The following is a 6,692-nucleotide window of genomic DNA, read 5'->3' as shown; positions in this document are numbered from 1 at the left end:
TGCCAGCCCTCCCTGCTCTCTTTTGTGGTGGGAGGTGCACACCAGACACTGCCCCACCTTGCTGTGGTGGGGTGCGTAGTTGTGGCTTGGCTCCCATGTGGGGCAGGGTATTAGCAGAAAGGGCAGGGCTGGGGGTGGGGCTTGGGGCTTGCATCCCCTGGCCCTACATCTGCCAGCCACCCTTGATTCTAAGGAAAGTAAGAGGGGAGAACAGCAAATTAAAGATAATGAATTTCAAGATGGGAGACTTTAGTAACGAGCTCAAACTAGCTATAGACATAAAGGCTACATCTAGACTGGCATGATTTTCTGCAAATGCTTTTAACGGAAAAGTTTTCCGTTAAAAGCATTTGCAGAAAAGAGCATCTAGATTGGCACGGATGCTTTTCCGCAAAAGTGCTTTTGCGCAAAAGCATCCATGGCCAACCTAGACGCACTTTTCCGCAAAAAAGCTCCGATCGCCATTTTCGCAATCGGGGCTTTTTTGCACAAAACAAATCTGAGCTGTCTACACTGGACCTTTTGCTCAAAAGCTTTTGCGCAAAAGGACTTTTGCCTGAACGGGAGCAGCATAGTATTTCCGCAAGAAGCACTGATTTCTTACATGAGATCATCAGTGATCTTGTGGAAATTCAAGCGGCCAGTGTAGACAGCTGGCAAGATTTTCTGCAAAAGCAGCTGCTTTTGTGGAAAAACTTGCCAGTATAGACACAGCCAAAGGGTAACAAGAAAACATTCTACAAATACACGAGAAGCAAGTGGAAGATCCATTGCTCAGTGAAAAAGGAAAATAAATAACAAAAGATGTGGAAGCGGCAGGGACTCTTAACAACTTTTTTGTGTTGGTTGTCACTGAGAAGGTTGGTGAAGGTTGGATGCCTAACATGGTGAAAGCCAGTGAAAATCAGGTAAGATCAGAAGTTAAAATAGGAAAAGAACAAGTTAAAAATGACTTAGAAAAGTGAGATGTCTGCAAGTCACCAGGACCTGATGATGAATTGTATCCTAGAATACTCAAGGAGCTGGTAGAGGAGGTATCTGAGCCTTTAGCTATCATCTTAGAAAAGTCATGGAAGACAGGAGAGATTCCAGAAGACTGGAAAAGGGCAAATACATTGCCCCGCTACAAAGAGGGAAATAAGGACAACCCAAGAAACTACAGAGCAGGGAAGATAATGGTGCAAATAATTAAGTAATCCATCTGCAAACATCTGTAAGAAAATGAGGTGATAGGTAACAGCCAGCATGGATTTGTAAAGAATGAATCATGTCAAACCAATCTGATAGCTTTCTTTGACAGGAAGTGGGTCTGGCCCATGAAAGCTCATCACTTATTAAACCATCTTGTTAGTCGTTAAAGCGCTATATAGTTTTTCCTTTTGTTTTGACAGGATAATGAGTCTTGTGGATTAGAGAGAAGCAGTGGACGTGGGATACCTAGATTTTCAACCAACCTTACTACATGTATCATACTTCAAAGAGACTTTAACACCAGACTACAAAGGGAAACCTCAGCACTGTCATTTGTGTTTAAATTTGACATTTTACGAATGGGCCTTAACAAAGGTGCTAATTACCTTACCCATTACAAAGATACTTCCCCAATTATTACCCCTACTATCACTATCTCATAGATACAAGCCCCCCCCCCCTCATTCCCCTTCTGTTCTAAATCTGATTTGTCAGTTTTATAATGTGTTCACTTTTTTTTCATTGTATCCCTCTTCCAGAATTTGATCTGAGGAAGGTGGGTCTGGCCCACGAAAACTCATCATCTAATAAACCATCTTGTTAGTCTTTAAAGTGCTGCATAGTTTTTCCTTTTGTTTCAGCAAGATCAGACTAACATGGCTTCATCTCTATTACTAGACTTTAGTGAGGCATTTGACACGGTCTTGCGTGACCTTCTTATCAATAAACTAGGCAAATACAACTTAGATGGGGCTACTATAAGGCGGGTGTATAACTGGCTAGATAACCATTCTCAGAGAGTCGTTATTAACGGTTTACAGTCCTGCTGGAAAGGCATAACAAGTGGGGTTCTGCAGGGGTCTGTTTTGGGGCCGGTTCTGTTCAATATCTTCATCAACGATTTAGTTGTGTCTCTGAGGGCTCCGAGCTTCCTGGCCAGCTGCATTAACTCTCCCGGTCACAGCGATAATCTCAAAGGAATTGAGTGCAGATATAGGTAAAGCTGCAGTGGTCCTTTGCTGCATGGCTAGCAAATGCAGAGGATACACTAACTAATACAGACGGAAGATGATAGCCCCAGTTGGTGGATAATGAGAGGAGCTCTCTGGAAGAGATGAGTGGTAAAATTATTTCCTGGGATTGTGCTAAAACTGGGAAGACTGGGGAGTTTATTGGCTCCTGTTGTGCTATACTGGGCACTGTGCATACATGTGGATCACATATACACTAGGAATAAAGTGAATTTTAATGTACATTCGCATACTTGTGTAGACAAATCAGATTGTAATTTTCACACGTCGGCAGGTTGAGGTTATGCCCAATTTCTTTAATCTTTTCCAGTGTGCAAAACGCCCGTTTTACACAAGATCCTTATGCCTCTCCAGGACAGGCATAAGGATTTTGTGCAAAGCGGGGATTTTGCGCAAAAAAACAAGTTCTCACTGCTGCTTTTTGTGCAAAAACCCCTTGTGCAAAAAAAAAAAAAAAAAACCCAGCAGAAAATATGCTAATGAGATCACGACTTATGCTAATGAGTCCCTCATTAGCATATTTTCTGCCAGAAGACCTCACAGTGAAGACAAAGCCCTAAAGTTTGCAAGTGATTTTTGCATTTATCTCCTTTTGCTTACCAACAACTTAACCCTTCATTGCTGTGCAGTGGGAATGGATTTAGAAGCTCCTGAAAACACCTGGGTTACGTCTAGACTGGCATGATTTTCCGCAAATGCTTTTAACGGAAAAGTTTTTTCGTTAAAAGCATTTGTGGAAAAGAGCGTCTAGATTGGCACAGACGCTTTTCTGCAAAAGCACTTTGCCATTTTCGCAATCGGGGCTTTTTTGCGCAAAACAATACCACATTGTCTACACTGGCCCTCTTGCGCAAAAGCATTTGCGCAAGAGGGCTTTTGCCCGAACGGGAGCAGCATAGCATTTCCGCAAGACACACTGACAATCTTACATGAGATCGTCAGTGCTTTTGCGGAAATTCAAGCGGCCAGTGTAGACAGCTGGCAAGTTTTTCCGCAAAAGCAGCTTGCCAGTCTAGACACAGCCCTGTTGTTTTATTGGCTTGAGATTTTAAACAATTTTCTTTCATTTACAAGTTTTAATTTCTACAGAGTTTTTTTTAAATTTCTTGGTGATGCTTGCATAACCTGTGACCTAATTTTTGAAAGTATAACACCATCACAGTCATTTTCATTCACTGGTGATGGGGGAGAGGGGAAGGTGGAACAATTTGAATACTAGGGGTACTGAGAGTCATTGAACCAAACTATAAACACTGTATATCATGGAAACCATTTCAAGAGAGGGGATGCATCAGCGTGGCCAGCACTCTTAGTGTCAGCACCTCTGCTGGTAATAAGACCATTCTTTACACTCTGGGTTCTACTTTGTCTTTCTATTGTAGAGTGCTACAGTGGCAAAGCTACAGAGCTACAGCAATGAGAGGGGCAGTTCCATGGCTGTAGTAAATCCACTCCTGGAAGAGGTGGTCGATAGGCTGACAGTATTCTTCTACTGGCCTAGCAGTGTCTCTCTGGGGTCTTAGATCACTACATCTCTCAGAGGTGTGGGTTGTTTTTTTTAATCTCCCTGAGATGTGTAGCTAAATCAACCAAATTGCAGGTGTAGACCAGGCTTTCGCCACCTCCTGAGCAGCGTGGGGGGAGAGCTGCTCCTCTCTAGCAGCTGCATCAGCAGGCCTTGTGCTTTGGAGAACAAAGAGGCAAAGTCTGTAGCAGGCCCGGTGTGAGGAATGAGAAGGGGAGGAGAGGCTCCTTGTCTCTCTTCCTCCCTTACAGACTCAAGCAATGACCAACCAAGACCTGTCCCAAGACACTACAAAAAGTTAGACTAACTGAAGTGTAGGAGCATAAGCTTTTGTGGGCAAAAAGACACTTCAGTTAGTCTATAAGGTGCCACAGGACTCCTCGCCACTTTTGCAGATTCAGACTAACACGGCGACCCCTCTGATACTACAGAAAGTTAAATACCCATCAGGTTCTCCTACACAGTGCCAAATTTCATAATCACATGCTATTTCAAGACATCCCTCAATCCTCATGGAATTAGGGTTACAGGGATATCGAAATAGCGCATCTACTCTTTCGAGGCCTATCTCGAAATAGCAGGCTCATTCCAAAGACGCGGGGTAGCTATTTTGGGATACTTCTGCCATCCCAAAATAGCCCCACTGTGTAGATGTATCCATGATGTTTTAAATCTAAGAACTAAAAATATATTTTAAGTATAAAAACTGGCCAGTATTGCATGGTTGTATTCATACGGCATCTGTGATACAGATGGCTCCAGGTGCTCTATTTGTCGGGATTTGATGAGGTAAGATGTGTAGGGTTCCATCCAGCTTTTCGCCACATTTGAAGAGACTCCCTCATCACCCCCACATTTCCCTACCAAATGTGTGGGTTTAGTAGTGGTTCTTAGGTAAGAGAAGAAGGGTGCAGGTACTAGGGTACTAGAACTAGCACCTAGGTTGGTGGTGTGGTTGAGGCACTCTAGCTGACGGCTGACAGGAACAGCAGAAGATATGCAGACCACTGGGCAGCCACACAGGTAACTGCTGCTAATTAATTTGCTGAAACATGAAGTCAGTGGGGCAGCTTTTCCTTTTGCCCTGAAATTGATTTGAATATAGGTTCCCCAAGGTTCAGTCCAACTCACATTAAAGTCAGTGGTAGACTCCCATTGGCTTCCATGTGAATCTTTCCATTTACTTCAATGGGATTTGGATCGGGCCCTTAACCTATGCTCCAAAATCCATTCCAGCCGCTGATTCTGTTAATGTTACACAGAGCATTTTTCTGCTTGCCAGTAAGGTCATTTAGGGAAGGGAAGTGGGTAAAAAGTCAGCAGCACCAAATAAGTAACTGGAATCAGATGGGTCAGTCACCTGATCTTTTGTAGGAGACACGTACCTGCTTCTGACCCAGCATAAAACAGCTGTGTCATGCCATGAAATTCAGTGCACACTAGCTGGGGAAAAGAGGAATTTTGAGGCTGATATTTTAACATAACCCTCAAGAAATCCAATGTGTAAGTAGGTGTACTCTTACTATACCAGTTATATACAGTTCATGCCCCTCCCTTGTTCCTTTGGGCCCTATTGCTGCTTTTCACTTTCTAACATAATATATCATAATGTGACCCTGAATCCACTCTCATACCAATGATTTGCCATCTCTGTTGTGTGTTTTGTGGTACAGGGGGACAGTAAAAAAGTTGGCCTTACATGCAAACCTCATTATTGTAGGTACACATTGAGAAACTCGGTGTTTTCTGCTGACCTTGTTGTAAGATTTGGGGGTCATTCTAGCCTAAAACTCACTGTGAAATTCGAAGGAGCAGAGCCATGTGGACCGCAGCTAGAAAGTGTTCATGTTAAACTCTTGCAAAGTGAAACCTACACGTTTAACGTGTATTCAATGACGGAACTTCATGGTTCCTGACTAATATCATCATGCTTCACCATTGCTTAGGGACCAGCTACTGTGAAGTAGGGATGTTCAATATCGATTAATTGACTAGTCGAGTAACCTCGTGAATTCTTATCAGTTAGTCGACTATTCTGTAGTCCATGCTCTGGCCCCACTCCTGAGGAGCCCCCTGTCATCCCGTGCTGGTGTCTCTGTATCAGAGGCAGCAGTGTGGGGTGCCAGGTGGGAGCTGTCTGGCGTGGGGAGCCAGTTTAAAAACCAGCTCCCCTCACAGACCAGCTGCCTGTTGCCCTGCACTGCTGCCTCTGATTCAGAGGCAGCAGCACAGGGTGGCAGCAATCCTTGTCCAGGGGTGGTCTGAGTTACCGGACGTGAGCCAGAACTGAGCTAGGCAGCCTGCCCACCAGGCTCCTAATACACTTTAAATGCAGAGCTGCCGCGGGGGTAGGTCCCGGACCTGGTGCAAGCCAGGGTGCTGGCCAGCCTGCTAAAACATTTACTGGCTGGAGGAGGAGAGGATGCATGTAGTCTGTACCATTCATCTATATGCTTTTGCTTATCAGTTAGTAGGTTAATTAACTACACTATTACATCCCTACTGTGAAGATATAATCTGAATGTATGAAGAAATACTGGTCACTGCAAAGTGGCAATAACGGGAAGTGGATGAATTGGGTTTGTTTTATTTTCCAGTCTGAGAGTGCCAATATCACCCATGGTTTTAAGGTATTTTATTGAGTTTATATTATTTTATTGGCTGTTTAGGGTACATCTACACTGCACCCTTAGCTCGAAATAAGATACGCAATTTGTGCTAAGCAAATTGTGTATCTCATTTTGATTCTATTTCGAAATAGACTATTTCAAAATTTGGCATGTCTACACAACATCAGATTTCAAAATAATACATTATTTTGAGACATCCCTTATTCCTCATGAAATGAGGTTTACAGAGATGCCGAAATAGCAGATCCACTATATTTTGCAATAGTGGAAGCATTCAAAAGACTCAGGGTAGCTATTTTGAGATACCTCTGGTAT

This window comes from Pelodiscus sinensis, chromosome 15, assembly GCF_049634645.1.
Source record: "Pelodiscus sinensis isolate JC-2024 chromosome 15, ASM4963464v1, whole genome shotgun sequence".
Taxonomy (NCBI): Eukaryota; Metazoa; Chordata; order Testudines; family Trionychidae; genus Pelodiscus; species Pelodiscus sinensis.
Note: the sequence above shows the minus strand (reverse complement) of the source record.